Raw genomic sequence first — 21,771 nt, 5'->3', positions numbered from 1 at the left:
CATGGAATCACAATTTTGAATTTCCTGCCTTTGTGCATTTAAAATCTGTCTCAGGGTATGTCTACACTACCACGGTAAGTCAACCTATGCTATGCAACTCCAGCTACGTGAAGAATGTAGCTAGAGTCAACGTAGCTTAGGTCGCATTACTGCAGGGTCTGCACTGCGGGGGGTTGATGGGAGAGTTTCTAAAGACCTGCTAAATTGACCGCTGGTGGATCTCAGGGCGTCAATCCCTGCTGTAGTGTTGACATAGCCATAATATTGCATTAAAGCAACGCTCTCTTCATTTAGTCATTAACTGGTCAGTGTTGCAATTTGGCAGGCGGAGGAAATTGGCTGAAGGCCATTCATGATTTCAAAGCTTTTATTAAAAGAACAGTAACATTGAGCTCTGTTAATCACAGTGTTGCAGGAATCCATCTTTTCCAATTACAGTAGAACCTCAGAGTTTTGAACACTTCGGAAATGGAGGTTGTTCGTAACTGTGAACAAAACATTGTTCTTTCAAAGGTTTACAACTGAATATTGACTTAATACAGCTTTGAAACATTACTATGCAGCAGAAAAATTATGCCTTTTTTAACCATCTTAATTTAAATGAAACAAGCACAGAAACAATTTCCTTACCTTGTCAAATCTTCTTTTAAACTTTCACTTTTTTTAGTAGTTTACATTTAACACAGTACAGTATTTGTGGTTTGTTTGTTTTTTGGTCTCTGCTTCCTGATTGCATACTTCCAGTTCCAAATAAGGTGTGTCATTTAATTCGAAGATTCCACTGTACCATTATTTGTTTTCTCCAGGGTAACAGTGGTTTCTGGCCACTGCAATCCAGTGATGTCATCAAGTACATAACTGCACCTCCCTTCCTGCTGGCTTGAGAGTTAATACACATCACTGTGATAAAGCACAAAGTTCTATGGCTGCCATGTTTGTAGGGTTCACTCTGTCTAGTAGGTCTAAATGTGATTTGGAAGCACCTTGTCTTAGTTTCCTCTGTGGGATGAGCATTTCCTTCTGCCCATATAGCCTTCCTCATTGCTAATGTTCATCAAGAGAGGATAAAGGGCCTAATCCTTACTCATTTAAATAAACTCTTTACTCATGTAACTAAGCAGCAACCAAGGAGAAAAGGGTTTGTGTGAGGATCAAAGCAGTAATTAAGCTTTAGTTTTGCAACATATTTTTCAAATCAGATCCTCAGCTGGTGTAAAGCAGCATTGCTCCAGTGTAGTCAATATTGTTACACTGATTTACACCAGTTGACCAGCTGGCTCAGCTATGTAAATGTTAGTTGTAAAGAAAAAAACTCATTTGCCTGTGTACTATAAATGTACAAAAACTGGTATCTAATTTTGACTGTTACAAAAACACTTCTCAGTTTTTAAATTACATTCAGGTCTTCCATTTCTAAGTTTGTTTGTTGGCATTATTTTTATAATCACAATGTGGGTTACGTAGTCTGATGAACAGAAAATGCTGTTTTTTGCTTTCGTTTCATTTTAAATAGCGGGATAACTCATATTCTAATATTCCAATCCACTTTCTCATGTTGGAGGGGCATTTCATACAAAACAATACCATATATCTTTATTATTATAGGATTTTCTATTAGCATGCTGCTTCCTCATAAAAAAATCTCTCTTCATAACACACACACCTCTGCAGTACATTAATCTTTTCCTGAAAATTGCCTCCTATTGAGGAGGGAGCATACTTAAGGTTTTTGTTTTCTTTTAAAGAAAATCTGTGGTGTGCATTCCTTGGGTGTCAAAGCAACAATATGGTGTAATTTTAGGATAGGCCTCGTGCTACTTGATGTGAAATTTTATAAGAGATGTTGCTTATTTGGAAAGAGACATAGGCCAGGAGAACAAAAAGTTGTGTGTTTCTCTTTTCAACTTTTTAAAAAAAATTCCTCTAAACTTTTTTTAATTTTCATCAGTTTGTCATGAATTTTTTTTAACATTCTTAATACCAGTTAAGTTTCTCCATTTTCTGCTGACACTAAACAGTCCTATATATAATTGTGGTCCTTTTGAGTCTTAATATTTAATTCTTAGTTTCTCCTGTCTCTGTAATCCCGTTATATTCACCCTCTTATACAGGGTGTATTTACAATGAACATGGGGAGGCCAGCATGAAAAGGTTTTCCTTTAACAGTTAAGGTTGTTATGTGGTGACTTCCTCAAACTATATTGTTACTTCTGGGACAAGCCAATGCATGTAAAGGAAACAATAGCTCTTCCTTCTAAGGCTAATGGAAGTGGCATGTCTGTCTGGCTGCTCTTCACAATTAGTTCAGCACGAGTGGAAAGATAACTCCATTACAATTATAAAAGGCAAATACAATAGAGTTCTGTTCTCCAGAAGGAGGCAGCATGCCTTCTGGTGCTGGCAAGGTCTGTTTGTGATTAAACAGGATGCAGCCTTTAATCATTATGACCATATCAGATTGCAGTTCACCACATAACCCAAACTATACAGTTTGCTAGGAAAGCTGTTCAGTGCAGGTGCCTTTGAATGTAGGCATACAACATTGTGTCTCAGATGATCGTGCAGAAGGAACAGTCAGGGTAGTGCTACCCTGCATATTATTTCTGGAACTGTTACATTGTCCCATTGGGAATGCAGAGTGGGAAGCTCGTAAACCCCTCTTGCAGGTTCTCTTTTAGCCTGAGCTGTAAAAGATAATGGTTAGATGAGTTTGTGGAGTCTCAACATGTAAAACATCACTTGCTTTCAGGTTTTTCCAAACATATTAGTGTCTTTCTTGAAAATTTGGGGAGGGATGAATAGAATGTGGTCAGGTTAAGCAGTTTGGTTTAAAAAAAAAAAAGCCTTACCTATGGTACATCAGAATTGTTTTTCACCACTTCTACTGTATATTTTTTTTGGGCATTTCTTTTCAGTGAGGAAAAGACTAACTATCTAGTCAATTTGAAGGTTTTATGTACTATGCACGAAGTTTCAACATTTAGGTTGCAATTGTTGAAAAGGATTCTTTAAAAATTTATTTATTTGCATCTCAGAAAAATCCAAGAGGGATTTTTTTTCTCTGTATTAATGGAAACCCTTTATACTGGTCTCAGTTTGAAGCCAGTTCTGACCTGACAATGTCCCTTTAAAGAAGAATTGGTGAAGATCACTGATTTTGGGGTGGGGAGGGGCATGCTAAAAAGTAAATAAACTCTGGACCACAGTTCTGGTCCCTCAAGAGTCCTGTGATACTGTAAGATTACAAGCAAAGTCTGGGAATCCAAGAAATCTAAATAAAAAGTGGGTGGTTGTGCTCTGAGCAGTGTTTTCAGATTGGCAGAGGTGGAATGATTATTCTGCACTACTTAAATCAAAATTAAATGCCATCTAACAGTGCAGATGCTAAGATGCTTTAGTTTTAAAATACTGTGATATAGCACAACTCTTATCATGAATCCCTAAAGCAAGATTTAACATGCGGTGCATGAGAAGCCAGATCATAATCCTGCTTTTTCTTGCCTCCCAAAAAGAAATTATTTGTAGCATTTGATTATATCAATTCTTGGGTATTTATTAGAAATACGTAGAAATGATGACATGTAGGTAAACTAATGTGGACTGTGCACGGAAGCTTCCACTGCCCACATTGTTCCTGTGCTGCAGATTCATGGAAAACTGGTCTTTGTCTGCCAACCCTGCACATCTCACCTGCACTGAATTAATTCCATGGTAGAAATCATTTTTCATTTTTCTCGCTCTAATATCACCTCCAAGATGCTTGCACTATTGCACATTCAGATAATAGACAATAATCAGATTCTTTTAATCTCACTGTTTTTATGCTGGTTTAAATGTACTTTTTAGAAACATAGGACTGGAAGGGACTTCCTAGGTTATCAAGTCAGTCCCCTGCTATTACACCTATTAATAAAGTTAAACCATCACCCACAAACCCAAACCACAAATTGTAGTATTACAGACTTCCCTGGGCTTTTATTCTTCCAAACTATCCCTCTCTTCCCATAGCTAGTCTCTGTTACAGACTGCTTACTATGCCAATCCGTAACCTCCGTTCTGCTCTCTAGCCCCAATTCTGGTCTCCCAGCTGAATTGAACTACTACTTCCCCTCAGTCACTGAAGGGCCTGACTGAGCACTGCTTGGGAGCAAGGCAAGGAACTAGCTGCAGTGAAATTGCGTTCTTGGTTTGATGTTTCAGAAGATGTGGAGAGAGGGAGAGCGAATGGCTAAGAAATGGAGCAGCTGCTGTTCCTACCTGCTGTCCTCTTGTGCTGTTTAGATGTTGCTTGTAATTTAGAACTGGGACCACTGGCTGTTGGGAGTCTGAAAGGACAGGAAACAGGAAGGAGTGGGGAGGAGGCTGAATGACAGCTACTGAGGGTGCAGCAGCAGCAGCTTGGTAAAGAGGTTTTCACTTTAAAAATCAAGTCCTGTTGAAGTTTCTTAGTACCTTGCTTGGTTACCATGGCCGGCTCCAGGCACCAGTGAAGGAAGCAGGTGCTTGGGGCGGCCAATGGAAAGGGGCGGCACGTCCAGGTCTTTGGTAGTAATTCGGCAGCGGGTCCCTCGGTCTCTCTCTTCCTCTTTTCGGCAGCATTCGGTGGCCGTTCAAGAGGAAGAGAGGGAGTGGCAAAAAAGCTAGAGCCGGCTCTGTTGGTTACTACAACATTTTGGCGACGAGGATGGATCTTCTGCCCCTGAACCCACCTGCACCCTTTCTTCAAAGCCCTGGTGAGCCTCCAATTGCTTTTACTGCGTGGATCCATATGTTTGAGACTTATCTGCTTGCAATCGGTGCTACAGAGATTTCTGAAGTAAGAAAGCGTGCTCTGCTAATCCACTGACTTGGAGCAGAAGGGTAACGTACATTTTACACTTTCCCCTTGCAGACAATAAATACGAGACTGCACTCACTGCATTCAAGAACTTTTTTTTGTGCCAAAAGTAAATGTAGTAGCTAATCGCTACAGATTTCAGCAGCATGAGCAGAAACCAGGGGAGACCATAATGCAGTATATAGCTTCCCTGAGGAGTCTGACTGTAACTTGTGACTTTGGGAATATGGCAGATGTGGTGATTAGAGACCAGCTCATTGAGAAAACAACCATGCTTCTTGTAAGAGAACGTTTACTTCTAGAACCACAATTTACACTGGAAAAAGCAATAACCATTGCTACTCAGACTGAGTCAGCTATAGCTGAAGCCAAAATAATGAACATGGATACAGGAGGCAGAGTCCAGACTGTGACTCCTTTGCAGAAAAGTTCACCATTGCTGCAGACAAACAATTACAAGAGGAAAACTAATGAAAAACCACTGAATCAGCAAATTCAAAATACAGTAAAAGCACGCTTTCACTGTGGATCCCCACAACACCTTGCAACCTACACAGGATGTCTGGCAAAAGTAGCTCAGTGCAATCATTGCAAAAAGATTGGGCATTTTCCTAAAGTATATTGCAGCAGCCAGTTCAATCAACAGGTGCATGCAGTTGTAATACCAGATGTTACTGTGCTGAGTGTGGACAAAATCACTACTGCACATATTTCAAAACAAATGAAGTGCACCATAAACGTTTCCGCCATACCCTCAGGCAAATCACACTCTGTTCAGCTAATGTTGGACACTGGCTCAGCAGTATCTATACTACCTGATTCTATCTATTTGCATTACTTTAAAGACGTGCCTCTTACTGAACCTAAACTTCAGTTGATGTGCTATTTGAAAAACCATATTCCAGTACATGGCTGCCTGCTGGCAATAGTTACTTTTGGTGATTGCTGTGTAACTGCAGAGTTCTACATTGTCCACAAAGGCACTCCTATCCTTGGCAGAGATTTATTGTCTGCTTTAAATCTCAGGGTAGTTAAAGGACAAATTGATCTTCCTCAGCAAAGCACTCTTGTGGTGTACACACCAGTTTCAGCTGGGACCTAACACCAGGTTGAGGAGAAACTCTGCTGTGCTTATGGGTTTCTGCATACAGTTAAACTGTGGAATAATGTGATGCCTGTATGACAGAAATTATGGTGCTTACACTTTCAGGCAGGGAAGCTGTTTCAGAGGAACTTAGAAAAATTGTTCAAAAGGACATTATAGAAGAGATTAACTCCTCGGAATGGGTTTCACCTATAGTAGTGACTCGGAAGAAGAGTGGAGGCCTTTGTGTGGACTTAAGGGAGCCAAATAAAGCTATTGTGATTGACAGCCATCCTCTTCCTCACATAGAAGTAGTATTTGCAGAACTCCGTGCAGCAAAGATGTTTTCTACTCTTGATTTTGCAGAGTGCATACCACCAAGGTATATTGCGTGAAGATAGCAGAGACCTCACAGCATTTATTACACGAGGGACTATTTCGTTTTAAACGTGTTCCATACAGTCTCGCATCGCCCCAAGTGCCTTCCAAAAAATGTCATTTTTTCTGAAGAATCAACGTGGAGTTCAGTGCTATTTCAATGATATTATCGTGTTTGGAAATACTTCTGAGGAGCATGACAATAACCTGCAGTCTGTACTAAACTGCATCAGCAAAGCAGGCCTCAAGCTCAATAGGTCCAAATGCAAATTTAGACAAACTGAACTCTCCTTTCTGGGGCTTACAATTTCACAGGCTGGACTACAACCTGACCCAGATCGTATCCTGGCAATTTCAAATGCTCCTCCTCCAACATATTTGCAAACTTTACATGCCTTCTTGGGTCTTACCTCCTGGTATGCAAAATTCATTCCCAATTTTATGCTTCTGTCATTGAACCGTTACAAGAACTACTACGGAGAAGTTCAACCTTAGTGTGGACAACGGATGCATAAGCTAGTTTTGAAACAGTGAAAGACTTGGTTGTACATACTCCAGTACTTGCACTATTCAGTCCTGCATTGCCCACAATTGTAACTACTGATGCTTCTGATTATGGACTTGGGGCTGTCCTCACACAACTTCATGAGGCCAACACAGAGAGGACTGTTGCATTTGCTTCAAGGACACTAAGTAATGCTGAGAGAAAATATTCTACAGTCGGAAAAAGAAGCACTTGATTGTGTCTGGGCTACTGAAAAATGGAGAACTTACCTGTGGGGCCGCACGTTCAAGTTGCGCACAGACCACAGCCCTTTGACGACATTGCTCACCATGAAAGGACTGGGAAGAGCAGGATACCGTATTGCTAGATGGTCTGCAAGACTACTCTCTTTCAATTATGAACTGGAATATAAGCCTGGAAACCAAAATGTGGTAGCTGATTGCCTTTCTCGCCTGCCTTTGCCTTCACCAGATGGTCCACCGGAGGATGAGGCTGTAGTAGTTGTGCTTTATTACAAGCACTCTTACTGCAGTTACAAGAGAACAATTTCAAGCTACTTGTTCAGTGTGTCCAATTCAACAATAACTATGGGCATTTCTGACAGAGATGGCCCAGTAACCCTAAAAACCTTGGCCCAGTTTTGCTGCCTTATTTTAGAGTTCGGGATGAACTTTCTTTGCTCGATGGCTGTGTGCTATGAGGTACACACCGGTTACTTGTGCCAGAAGAATTACAGTCAAAACTCATACACCTGGCACATGATACTCCTCAAGGAATTCTCAGAACCAAACAACGGCTACGGGATCTGTATTAGTGACCAGGGACGGACTCTCAAACTGAAGCACTCATAAAATCCTGTCACTTGCCAAATGCATAAGAAAGCAGCAGTGACATATACCCCTCCATTACAGCCTGTTCCTGAATCTGCATGGGGAAAAAGTGGCGCTGGACATTGTAGGACCCTTTGATACTGCTCCAATTGACTGTAGTTATGTCATCACTTTAATACTGAAATAGTCTAAAGGGCCTGAAGTAGCGTTTACATCACAAATTTCTTCTGCTATAGTAATTAAGTTCCTCTCTTCACTTTTTAGCAGGGAAGGTACCCCCAAAGAACTGGTTTCAGATAATGATAGTCCATTTACTTCCCTGGATTTTGAAACTTTTCTAGCAGAGAGGAACATTTTACACAGAAGGTCATTCCTATATTACCCACAAGCCAATGGGGAAATCGAACGGTTTAACAGAAGTTTGAAAGAGTTTGCAAACAGCTCAACTGGAAGGGTGATTGTGAATAACCTTCACTGCTGATTTCTTGCAAGCATACTGGGCCACACGACATGCCACAACACAAAGATCACTCACAGAGTTACTGCATGGGAAACAGATGAATACTAAACTGAACATTGCTGCATTGTTAAAGGCACGACCTGAGGCCCCAACCGAGGATGATGTGAGGAAAAACAGTCAAACAGAACCAAGCAAAGTATAAGGCTTTCACAGACAAGCGGTGGGGTGCTAAGGAACCAAAGTTTGTGTGTGTGGTTCCTTCTTTAGAATACGAAAACCTGGAATTTTACGCAAAGGGGACCATAAATTCACAGCTCCTCTTAAAATCATAGAGAAGAAGGGACCTTACACCTATCGACTTTCTGATGGGCGGGGTATGGAATGCTTCTTATCTTGCACCTGCCTATGCACCACGAGGAGATTATACCAACACCCAGTCTGCATTTGATGACTTCACCATAGTATCAACACAACAGGACATTGCACTGGAACTGGGGCTTGAGAGACCCAGACGACCACCTGTCTGGACTAGAGACACTTACGTAGTATCTACAGTGTTTTCAGTGTAGTATTTCTGCCAGTAGTATAGTATCTTGTTTCCTATTTGTTCCTGTGGTTAGAACGTTTATTTTAATTGGGAGAGTTTCTTAAGAGAGGAGGGAATGTGGTGTTTAGATGTTGCTTGTAATTATTAGAACTGGGAGCACTGGCTGTTGGGAGTCTAAAAGGATAGGAAACAGGAAGAAGGGGGAGGAGTGGAGGAGGCTGAGTGAGAGCTACTGAGGGTGCAGCAGCAGCTTGGTAAAGAGGTTTTCACTTTATTTTTAAAGTCCTGTTGAAGTTTGTTAGTACCTTGCTTGGTTACTACAACACGTCTCTTGTTCAAACTCTAATTTCTGTTCTGTTTTGGATTAATCTGAAGAAGACAACCTACTTTTACACAGAAGCAATGAGTATTTTGTAACATTAGGTGTGATGATAAAGGCTAGTTAAAAAACCAAAACAAAACTTGAAAATGCTGAGTCCCACTTCCTGGAGTATTTTGTTTTAAAGCACTAATGGAGCATTTAAAAATCAGCTCCACATGGGAGGAGGTGTTGAATGTGGTGTTGGCCAATAAATTTTGCATTCTTAGAGAAGCATTTCATTAGGCATGAAAACATAATCCCATGATGGCATATCCTGATGTACTTACTTGGGCTTTTGCTCGTAACAATGTAGGTTGTGTAACGAACTACAAAAAATTAGTATTGCAGCATTAAGGTTGTACAGTCAAAATCATCAACCAGGAAATACAAAAATTAAGGGTCCAATAGCACCATTAGTTTGACCACAATACACATTTTGTTTGTTCCGTGGTGTACACTTTAGAAGACCAGTTTTTCAAACTCTGCTCTGGGAGCCACTAATGGATGGTGAAATTACCTATAGAAAATTGGCTGATCTCATGGTGCTGGCTCCAGCTTCTCAGGGGCATTAAATATTACCTTGATACTACTATCTTCCTGTGAACACCTGCTGTAGTTGTCACAGGGTTGCTGTGTAATCACAAATAGGTGTATATTATCCAAGCAGTAATGGGTGGGTCTGCAAACTCATTACTTTATTGTAAATCTTGTTTCTTTTCTTAAGGATCTAGCTCTAAGAGTCATGTCGTTTATGTGAGAATCTCAGCTTTCATTTCAAACAGAAGAATAAGTTTCTGGCTCTCATAGTTAAGGTTCAGATTTTTGTCATTTTAGTAAAAATCACAGACCACAGGCAATAAACAAATTCATGGAAACCTGTGACAGGTCTGTGATTTTTACTAAAAATATCCCTGACAAAATGGGGAGGATGTACATCTGGGCTGCTGCAAGGTCCCCTGTCCTCCCTCTGCTGCTCACTGTGGCTGGGCAGCTGTGGGGAGCCCAGCTGCCTGCAGCGAGTGGGAGCTTTGTGGGATCCCCAGGGAGCTCTGGGGTCCCCTGTTGCCCAGCGGCTAACCACAAATTTATTTTTTCTAAAAGCTCATAATTTTTATGCCAATCGTATGTGGGTTTTTTTTAAGGGCCTGATTTGATTTTTGAATACTTGAATACTGTCATCTCTCCATTAAGATAGGTCCACACTATGAAAAAGTTTTAGAGCTTCTTTTTTATGACTTAAACAATAATAGATTACGCTACACAGTGACCAGAAAAACACACACTGGAACTACCACATATGTACGGTGTGTCCAAGTTAATGTTACTGTTGGAACCTTAACTTCTGCATGCCTTGGGGTCTAAGTTTTTACACACAGCTCTGGGTTGAGAGTGATGCAGAGTTTTGCCATCTTAGGAGGAGCCTCAGGAGAGAGTGCTGTGGGTTGGATTGTTCTTTGCCAAGTTCCAGTGAGGCTTGCCTTTGTATTATAATATAAATGAGTAGAAAGTAGTATTGGCTCTTTTATGTAACTGGATGTGTGAAGATTTAACCAGTAAAACTTCCTGAGCAGTGCCATCAAATACTGTGCTCTTCTTTGAGTGATGTCCCCATGGGTGCTCCACTGTAGGTGCAGCAGTGCCTTTGCATCTGGAGTCGGAGATTTTCAATAGCTGTGCCCATCGGACCACACATGCGCACCTCCCAGGTGCTGTGCGCAGGTATTATAAATAGCGCTGAGCAGTCCGACTGCCATCAGTTCCTTCTCTACCACCTGCAGTCTGGAATGGAACAGTTAGCAGAGCCCACTTCATTATTTAGATAGACTCTTACCTGTTTTTCCCTTTCATAGTTAGTTAGCGCCTTCATTTTCTTCTCCTTCATCCTTTCAAATAAATTTTTCCCCCCTAATTCCTGTCAGGGAATCTAATCCCTCACCCTTATGCCTGGCTCCTCCAGGTTTAAGAAGTGTGTGTTGTGCGGGCTGCATTCTCTATAATGGACGTCCACACACGGTGTATCCGCTGACTGGGAGAGGGACGTGTTTCCCAGAAGTGTTCCTGCTCTCTGGGCTTAAAGCCAAGCACAAGGAAAGACAGGGACCTTAAACTCAAGCTATTCTGTATGGAAAGTCCCTGTGACCAGCATCAGACCCCGGTTCTTACTCCTCGCCGGAGAGACCCTCACGCTCAACAAGGTAGTCTGCTGACCCTCACTCCCCTCGCCCGAGTAAGGGAAGATCCATCCTCTGACCAGGCTGACACTAAGAAGAGAGCGGTCCATCTCTCAGCTCCTGAGGCACAAACCACAGGAATGCTGTCTCCAGTTACAGCCATGGTGCTGACAGCTTCTGACAAGAGACATGAGGCTGCTCCTCGACCAGTGGTTCTCAACCTGTTTACCATTGTGGGCTGCATCCAATACTAAGTGTATGGCCCTGAGGATATCACATGGGCCACAGCTCTGTGCTGACTGGGCTGCAAGTGGTCCAAGGGCCGCAAGTTGAGGACTACCTCAGCCCCTGAGAGTAAGTCTAAGGACTGTGCCAGGGCGAAACAGCAGCTATTGTGCCACCTCCTGTTGTGGGTGACTGAAGCGAGTCCTTTACCTCTTTGGCGGCTCCAGGTCCATTTCTGGCTCTGAGGACACAGTTTGCAAAACAGCTGGCTTCAGTGAAGCCCTTGGCCCCGACGCTGCACACAGCATCGACGCTCTCAACTCGGAGAGAGACTAGAGCAGGGTTGCAAACTCCTACTAAAGGCACTGCTCTGAAAAGCTCTCTTGAGCCATCTGCTGACTCTTTTCAATATCACATCTTGGCACTGTGCTCAACACAGGCATTGAGGAGAGATCACCCACTGGAATTCACACAGCTGTCAGACCTCATTGTATCTGACACTCTGGATTCTCCACTCCTCAGAGAGGCGGTGTCCCAAAGTCTCACCCACTTCTCAATCAACACACTCGTCATGCTCTCCCACAGGAACAGCACCTCCTTTCCTTAGTGATGTTAAGGAGGACGAGAGTGATTATCGAGACTCTCTCTTGCCCCATCAACATCAGGGCAATTGACATCAACTTACCAGACTTACCCTGATGCAGTTATGGGCACCTGGCCTTTTCAGGGGCCCCCATGGATGCAACCATATATTCCCCCACCCCCAATTGGCCATATTGGGGCTCCTGGGCCATGTATAGGGCAGAATTTGGTAATCCCCCACTGCTGCAAACACGCCGGTCCCCATCAATCCCCTCTTTGGCGCTTTGAGACGGCAGTCGTCTAGATATGGGGAAATGCCTTGTTTGTGGAGGAAGGCTGAGAGTACTTTGGAAAAGATTGGCGCAGCGGTGGATAGTCCGAAGGACAGTACCCTGTATTGGTAGTGACTGTGGCCAACAACGAATCATAGGAAAGGTCTGTGATCAGGGTGTACTGCAATATGAAAGTGTGCATCCTATAGGTCGAGGGCCGAGAACCAATCCTCCCGTTCCAGTGCTGGGATGATGGTGGATAGGGTGACTATCTTGAAATGTAGTTTGAAAAATTTGTTGAGATTGCGAAGGCCTAGGATGGGGTGCCAACTGCCAGACTTCTTTTGTACCAGGAATTAGTGAGAGTAGAAACTGCGTCCTCTGTGTTGTGGAGGGAGTGGTTCTATGGCTCCCAGTTGAAGGTGTCTTTTTGGGGAGGGGAGGTGGTGCATCATGGGACATGTAGTCAGGATGGGGACTCCAGCCTGTAGAGCAGAATGGGGACATGAAGCAACAAAACTCCAACTCCTGTGAGGCACTGTGTCAGCATATCCCATCTGAAATGTTTTGGATTTAGGGCATTTGATTCTCTTTATTAAAAAGTGTAAATTTTCTTTCTAAAGTGGAAACTTTTTGTTGAAAAATCTTGTAAAACAATGAAAATTTTCAGACTACAATCGGCCTTAGCTGCACACTTGAGAGGCCATGTTTTTCTCAACAAGTTGATGTGTGGTTTACAGTATGGCTGACTTGCAAAAAGAAGGCTTAATTGAAGGGTGAGAGGGTTATAGCTAATTTGCACTGGTCGGCAGCAGTTCAGAGGAGGTGGGCAGAGTGTGTGTGAGAATGACCTTGTGTTGTTGAGCTGCCACAGCTAGTTGCTAAATAATAAATGGCTATGGTGGTCTGTGGGACTAAGCTGGTAGCATGATGCTAGTTTATTGCAAACTGGCACTAGGGAGTGTCACTTGACAACCACAAAGGGGAAAAGGTCTAGAGGAATTTAAAAAAAAAAAGTGGGAAGAATAGGGAGAATGTTAAGAACTTCAGATACTGCTTTTTAAATTTATTTTATTTATTTATTTTGCATTTAATAAAAAAGCATAGTGTTACTCTGGGACTTGTTTTCTGCAGCAGCTGAACAAATACACTGATGACAAATAACTAGGCAAGCAGGAGGCAAAAGTTTTAGTTCTGCAGTATTTTCTCAGGCAAAAATCATACAGGATCACACCCAGGTAGCACAGATGGAGTCTTTCAGCTATGGAATGTATTTGAGGTTGAAAACATGTAATTAAAATGCTACATGCATGTGAAGTACATGTATAGTGAACGTCGTGATGTATTATTTATTAGCTCCATTCAGATTCTTTTTAAAAAAAAAGGGGGGGGGGAGAGTGACCTTTGGAATAAGACAAGATGACCTTTATTAAAAGGTTCTTATCTAGATAAAGTGTAGCGTGTTTGGAGAACATCATACACAATTATCTATTCCCTTGAACTTCATAAATGATTAATTTTAAGCAATTAATTTGGTGGCAATAGAGGATAAGGGAATGAATTAGCAAATATCCACACCCCCCCCTTCCTCCGTTGGATATAAAGCTGAGCAAGCGCAAAAAACAAATTCCTTCCTCTCTGTGCTCCTTATTGTTCTGCCCCTGCTACATAATCTTAGACATATCAAATTATTCAGGCTTTAGTTTCCGTACTTTTTTTTTTAATTTAAGCAAAAATGTAAACTACAGGAGATGTAGGATTTTGAATGATAATAAAGGATTGTTTCTTACAGGGAATTTCTTAGCAGTTCATTTCTGGACATTTACCAGCATTTATTTTACTCATTTGTGTATCTTCATAGCATTCTCTCGAAGATAAAACACTTTGGTCCTTGTTGGAAACTGATGCTGTCCGAAACAGTGACATTTAGAAGCATTATTCCATTAACATGGCTCAGGCCCACCTTACAATAACCTCCACCTCTAACCATTGCAACAAAAGTTAGCAGGACATTTCTTTGTCCTTTTTTGACAGAGAAATAGTTATTTGCTGTGGTTATGAGTAAGCAGGAAACACTGGGAAGTCGCTAGTAAACTGTATAAGACACTAACTAGTCTTAGATGTTAAGATGCCGCTGTCTGGATGGCGGACGCTATTAGTCTGAGGGTACGTCTACACTACGGGACTATTCCGAATTTGCATAAACCGGTTTTGTAAAACAGATTTTATAAAATCGATTGCGCGCGGCCACACTAAACACATTAAATCGGTGGTGTGCGTCCATGGTCCGAGGCTAGCGTCGATTTCTGGAGCATTGCACTGTGGGTAGCTATCCCGTAGCTATCCCATAGTTCCTGCAGCCTCCCCCGCCCCTTGGCATTTCCGGGTTGAGATCCCAGTGCCTGATGGGGCAAAAATCATTGTCGCGGGTGGTTCTGGGTACAGCCTCACCCCTCCCTCCCTGAGCAGCAGACAACCGTTTCGCGCCTTTTTTTGCTTGGTGAACTGTGCAGACGCCATAGCACAGCAAGCATGGACCCTGCTCAGCTCCATACCGCAATCGTGAATGTTTTAAACACCTCGTGCACTCTAGTGCAGTCTATGGTGAACCAGGACCTTCAATCCGAGGCGAGGAGGAGGCGGATACGGCAGCGCGGCGATGACAGTGATGAGGACGTAGACACAGAATTCTCTCAAACGGCGGGCCCCTGATGGAGATCCTGATGGTAATGGGGCAGATTCTATCCATTGAACGCCGATTTTGGGCCCGGGAAACAAGCACTGACTGGTGGGACCGCATTGTGTTGCAGGTGTGGGACGATTCCCAGTGGCTGCGAAACTTTCGCATGCGTAAGGGCACTTTCATGGAACTTTGTGACTTGCTTGCCCCTGCCCTGAAACGCCATAATACCAAGATGAGAGCAGCCCTCACAGCAGAGAAGCGAGTGGCGATAGCCCTGTGGAAGCTTGCAACGCCAGACAGCTACCGGTCAGTCGGGAATCAATTTGGAGTTGGAAAATCTACTGTGGGGGCTGCTGTGATGCAAGTAGCCAAAGCAATCACTAAGCTGCTGCTACGAAAGGTTGTGACTCTGGGAAACGTGCAGGCCATAGTGGATGGCTTTGCTGCAATGGGATTCCCTAACTGTGGGGGGGCGATAGATGGAACCCATATCCCTATCTTGGCACCGCAGCGCCAGGGCACCCAGTACGTAAACCGCAAGGGGTACTTTTCAATGGTGCTGCAAGCACTGGTAGATCACAAGGGACGTTTCACAAACATCCACGTGGGATGGCCAGGGAGGGTTCATGACGCTCGCGTCTTCAGAAGCACTACTCTGTTTAAACGGCTGCAGCAAGGGAATTACTTCCCAGACCAGAAAATAACAGTTGGGGATGTTGAAATGCCTGTCGTTATCCTGGGGGACCCAGCCTACCCCTTGATGCCATGGCTCATGAAGCCATACGCAGGCAGCCTGGACAGTGGTCAGGATCTGTTCAATTACAGGCTGAGCAAGTGCAGAATGGTGGTGGAATGTGCATTTGGCCGTTTAAAGGCGCGCTGGCGGACATTACTCACTCGCTCAGACCTCAGCCAAACCAATGTCCCCTATGTTATTACTGCTTGCTGTATTCTCCACAATCTCTGTGAGAGTAAGGGGGAGACCTTTATGGCGGGGTGGGAGGCTGAGGCAAATCACCTGGCCGCTGATTACGCGCAGCCAGACACCAGGGAGATTAGAAGAGCACACCAGGAAGCGGTGCGCATCAGAGAAGCTTTGAAAACGAGCTTCATCAATGGCCAGGGTACAGTGTGACTGCTGTGTTTGTTGATGAACACCCAACCCCCTTGATTGACTCAGTCCCTGTAAGCAACTCCCCCACCCCCTTCGAGTACAGCTTACTTATGCAAATAAAGTCACTCTCATTTAAAAAGCATGAATTTTTTATTGATTCCTTATAAAAAGAGGGAGAGAAGTAAGGGTGTGGTTTGGGAGGAGGATAGGAGGGATGGAGAAGGCCATTAAAAAAAAATTCACAGTAACGACAGCCTTCTGGTTGGGCTGTCCACGGGGGTGGAGTGGGCGGGTGCACGGAGCCTCCCCCCACGCGTTCTTACACGTCTGGGTGAGGAGGATGTGGAACAAGGTGAGGGTTGAGGGTGGTTATACAGGGGCTGCAGCGGCACTCTGTGATCATGCTGCCTTTACTGAAGCTCCACAAGACGCCGGAGCATGTCAGTTTGATCACGCAGCAGCCCCAGAGTTGCATCCCGCCACCGCTGATCTTCCTGCCGCCACCGCTGATTTTCCTGCCGGTCTTCCTGCCGCCACCTCTCATCTCGGTTGTCCCTCCTGTCCTCACGTTCATCCCTCCTGTCCTCACGTTCACTGGCCTCTTTCCTGTAATTTGAAACCACGTCCTTCCACTCATTCAGATGAGCTCTTTCATTGCGTGTAACTTCCATAATATCCGAGAACATCTCATCTCGCGTCTTCTTTTTCCTCTGCCTTATCTGTGCTAGCCTTTGGGATGGAGGAGGGATGGTTGAAAAATTTGCAGCTGCATGAGGGAGATAAATATTTAGAAAGATACATTTTACAGAACAATGATTATACTCTTTCACAGTGAAAAGAAGTATTCACCTAGCACATGTGATTTCCCTACAAGGTCGCATTTTTAATCTTAATAGTGAGTGCCTGCAGCTCTGGAGTTACAGATCTCAGACACAGGTCCAGGCATCAGAATTCAGCTTGCATGCGGCCATGGTAAGCCACTGTCTTTCTGCTTCTGTAGTGATGTACCCCTCCCCCCCAACGCATGGCTAATACCACGCTAGCTCCCTGCTAATCAACAACCTTCCCCCCCCCCCCCACCCACTGCGTGTCTGGTACCTTGGGGAAGATCGCCGGTGACCAAACACAGAAAAGATCATCGGCATTTCACTCCTCCCCTCCCCCCGCTTCGCTACGTGCAGGAAAGTTTTTTTTTTAAGCTGATGCAGTCCACGAACCCAGTAGAAAAATGGCCACCCCCCTTACTTAAATTCCTGATTTTTAACCAGGTTATCCTGAACCATATCACTTTGCTGAGGATAACAGAACAAGATAAAGAACGGATGCTTCTTGAATGCCAGCAGTCACCGGGACCATACGCTGCTATGCTTTGCCACGCAATGATACCTGATTACTTGCTACATGCGTGGTAAAGTGTCCTACCACGGTGGGCGGAACAAGGCTGCCTTGCCCAGAAACCTTCTGCAAAGGCTTCTGGAGTACCTACAGGAGCGCTTCATCGAGATGTCCCTGGAGGATTTCCTCTCAATCCCCGGACATGTTAACAAACTTTTCTAAGTAACTATACTGTCTGCGAATGCATCCCAAGTCCTCAGGGCAAATCAATCATTAAAAAAGGCTTGCTTAAAAAACAATGTTTGCTATTTGCAAAGGTACACTCACCAGAGCTCCCTTCCATGGCGTCATTGTCTGGGATAGTGGCTTGTGAGGGCTGGGAGGACGGTAATTCCGTCAGGGTGATAAAAAGCTCCTGGCTGCTGGGGCTCACGGAGTGCTGTGTGCTCTCTGCTATGTCTTCCTCCTCTTCTTCATCTTCATCTTCCCTGTCTGCATAATCCTCAGCCATGGCAGAGATTACAACCCCCACCTCGGAATCCACCATCAGGGGTGGGGTACTTGTGGCGCAGCCCCCTAAAATTGCATGCAGCTCAGCATAGAAGCGGCATGTTTTTCGACCTGCCCCGGACCTTCCGTTTGCTTCTTTGGTTTTCTGGTAGCCTTGTCTGAGCTCCTTAACTTTCACTCTGCACTGCACTGAGTCCCGGCTGTGGCCTTTATCCGTCATAGCCTTAGAAATTCTTTCAAATACTTTTTCATTTCGTCTTTTGGAACGCAGTTCTGTTAGCACTGAATCCTCTCCCCAGATAGCGATCAGATCCAGTACCTCCCGTGCAGTCCATGCTGGGGCTCTTTTACGATTCTCAGGAGACTGCATTGTTAACTGTGCTGATGAGCTGTGCGTGGTCACCTGTGCTGATGAGATGAGATCTCCACGCTGGGGAAGCAGGAAATGAATTTCAAAAGTTCGCGGGGCTTTTCCTGTCTACCTGGCCAGTGCATCCGAGTTCAGAATGCTGTCCAGAGCGGTCACTGGTGCACTGTGGGATAGCTCCCGGAGGCCAATGCCGTCGATCAGCGTCCACACTAACCCTAATCCGATATTTTAATACCGATACTAGCGTTACTCCTCTCGTTAGGGAGGAGTACAGAAACCGGTTTAAAGAGCCATTAAAATCGATATATGGTGCCTCCTAGTGTGGACGGTTGTGGCGTTAAATCGGTTTTACGCTCCTAAAACCGGTTTAAACGCGTAGTGTAGACCAGGCTTGAGTTAGGCCACATTGTATGTGCTAATGTTATTCTCCCTTCCCCTCCCCCCCTCCTCCGTCCCCCGAACGATGTCATCCCAAAGCTTCAGGCAATTAATTACTAATTGATTACTGAAAAAGGAATATATTTGTTCTTGGCTGTTCCTGGTTGTCTTGGTTTAGAAAACTACACTGAAAAGATTTCAAAAGTGTTTCAAAGGCTGGCCTGGTTCCCGTCTTTGCCAGAAGCTGGGACTGGATGACAGGGATGGATCACTTGATGAAGTGCCCTGTTCTGTTCACTTCCTCTGAAGCACCTGACATTGGCCTCTGTCGGAAGACAGGATACTGGGCTAGATGGATCATTGGTCTGACCCAGTATGGTCATTCATGTGTCCTTATTGTATACAAGTGTGATTTTGATTATTTTTTTTAATTGATCCAAATTTTCTCCTTTGTTTCCCCTGACAACCACTCAACACTGTTCTTAGCAATTGTTCTTAGCTCTAGCATCTTTCCCTGAGGAAAAACACCAGCACAAGACCTAATTTAGCTCTCACTGAAGTCAACAAGAGTTTTGTCTTTGTATTGCCAATCCCAAGCACTCAAAAATGAAACTATACAAATAGATAAATGTTGAGGTTTTTATTTGCCTTCTAGTTTCTGAGACTTTAGGATGCACTCCAGTCACATTTTCAAGCTTTTTTCCACAACCAGGAGAGCTAGAAACTTTTTTATAAATACATGTCAAGATTCTCATGCAAGCTTGTGAATCCAGCAGCTTGAGCTTAAAACAAAACACCAGATATTGAGACCCATGATACAACTGTGATAGTAGGCAACACTGCAGTGACTTCAACGCGAGCAACATTGGACCAATAGATGGTAGCAACCTAGAAGCAAATAGTTGTCCCTTTTTATTTACAGCTAAACTCTAGTTTTCACATTGGTTGCTTGCAAGCATATGAAAGCAGTGCCGGCATCTATCTCTGGGCCGAATTCCAAGCAGATGTGTATATGATATGATGATTAGTGCAACTCACTCATTGTGTTGATGTTGTAGTCTGTGTTGATGTGAACTAGGTACCTTTTTATAGCATGCCAGCAGGGTCTATGCAGGGTAGGTAGAGCACAGCATGTTTGTGTGGTTTAAAAATCTCTCACCTCTAGTGTACTTTGGCATCATATAGACAAGCCCTGAATGTAAGGGTATTTAAGTTAGTGTAATTAGGTTGAATTGACATTTCCCATGCTTCTGAACGTGACCCTCTTTCTCTAACCACATCTTTATCTATGCAATCTGAGGCCAGGGGTAAAATTTTCAAAAGTACCTAAAACCCATTATCAAAAGTAACTTAGGCACTAATGAGTCTGTCTCATTGGCAGTCAGTGGAACTTAGGCACTTTTGAAAACGGATTTAGGTGGTTTTGAAAATTTTACCATAGGCCTATGCACCTCTACCCTGATATAACACGACTCGATATAACATGAATTTAGATATAACGCAGTAAAGCAGTGCTCCGGGGGCGGAGTGGGTGTGCACTCCGGTGGACCAAAGCAAGTTCGATATAACGCGGTTTCACCTATAACGCGGTAAGATTTTTTTTTTGGCTCCCAAGGACAGTGTTATATCAGGGTAGAGGTGTACTAGAAAACTTGCACTAGTGTCACTAAATGATATAAAATCACTTAATTTGTACCAGTGAAAATCCTTAAGATGAACGTATTTCAGTTTAAATCACACTTAAACTGGTTTCATGTGGTTTCAGAATCTGCTCCTAACAGAAGTGTGTGTTCTTGAGACTGAAACCAATTTTTGTTTGCACTTAAACATTTCCACAGAGTTTGCAACCCAAACGTTGTAGGGTTGGGCTTCTCCATGGGCACCAGAGTAACTAACTGTAAACCAAAGTGAAATTGACTCCTCTATTTTCATTGTCCAGGCTGAGAGAAGTTCAGAAAGTAAACAAAGAGCATAAGTGGGGAAGAGACAATTAAACAATTACTTTTTTTGTTTTAATAACGTATGGTAGTGAAGTAGGAAATGACTTCTTGCAAATAAATTATTTATAAACAGACAAGTGTCCATTTAAATTTCACTTCCCCATCATTCCCACCATCCCACGCTATTGACTTGTCCATCTAGGGCCTCATCCAACTCCCATCAAATCCAGAGGGAGCCTTTCCATTTACTACAGCAGAAAGTGGAGAGGGTCCCTAATTCTGATCCAAATACATGGAGCGGGGTCTTCTGAGAGAGCTGCTGTTTGAGTAGCAGAATGCGCAACCTTAGACAAAGCTGGCAACAGAGAGTGGTTCTGTGAAACGGGCACCCTGCCAGAGAATGAGCCTTCCCAACTGACAGCTGTTCCAGTGTGTAAAATACTTGACGTGCAGCTGCTAACATGCTAGCTGACTGGCCCCTCCCGCCACTGTATTAGCACTGCTGGAAGGATTGCCTCCTGTCTGTCAGCAATAGGCAGGGCCATATTCAGAGAGGGTCTCTGGCTCAGCAGAGAATGGGGTCAGTGCTACTGCCGCCTGGTTTGGACGAGTGCTTGAAGTGACAATCATCACTGCTCATTTCACTCGCATCAATCTTTTTGCTGTGGGCACTTGCGGCCCGGCCCAACCCAAGGGGAAAACATTGTGGCTCTGGTCCCACCTGTCTGCCTCTCTGCCCAGCACTCTTGATTTGGCTGCCTGAACAGAAGGACAGACCTCTTGGTGTGTGCACAGAAGTCACCTGTTACCAAACAAGCTTTTGTTGTGTATTTTTATAGGGGTATGATCTGGGGAGTGGGTATTCATCCTTCTCTTCTACGTATCTGAAGAGGCAGAGGCTCAGGAGGTGGCTATCATGAGTGGTAATAATGGATGGTACCTTATGAACACCCTAATACAAAATAATTGCAGATGAGATTAAGAGCCCTAGAATTTGAGCCTGATCTAGCAAGATTCTGAGCGCCCCCAGAAGGCTGCTGAGATCAGGCCCTACGTGCTATAGGTAGACTTGGCCAAATTTGATTTTTTTTCTTTACAATTTTGATGGATAATGTGGATATTTATTCATATGTGTATTTTCTATTTTTATCCATTTAAACTTTTACAATTGTGGGAAATAATTGGAGGG

The 21,771-nt window shown here is 43.8% G+C and overlaps 1 protein-coding gene across 10 annotated transcripts in view; it reads left to right on the top strand.

Annotated features, from left to right (window-relative positions):
• Positions 1-21,771, top strand: part of AGPAT4 (1-acylglycerol-3-phosphate O-acyltransferase 4) — a 128,210-nt gene that overhangs the window by 57,603 nt on the left and 48,836 nt on the right. The window lies entirely within an intron of this gene.

This window comes from Mauremys mutica, chromosome 3, assembly GCF_020497125.1.
Source record: "Mauremys mutica isolate MM-2020 ecotype Southern chromosome 3, ASM2049712v1, whole genome shotgun sequence".
In the NCBI taxonomy this organism is placed as follows: domain Eukaryota; kingdom Metazoa; phylum Chordata; order Testudines; family Geoemydidae; genus Mauremys; species Mauremys mutica.
This window is presented reverse-complemented; position numbering and strand designations above follow the sequence as displayed.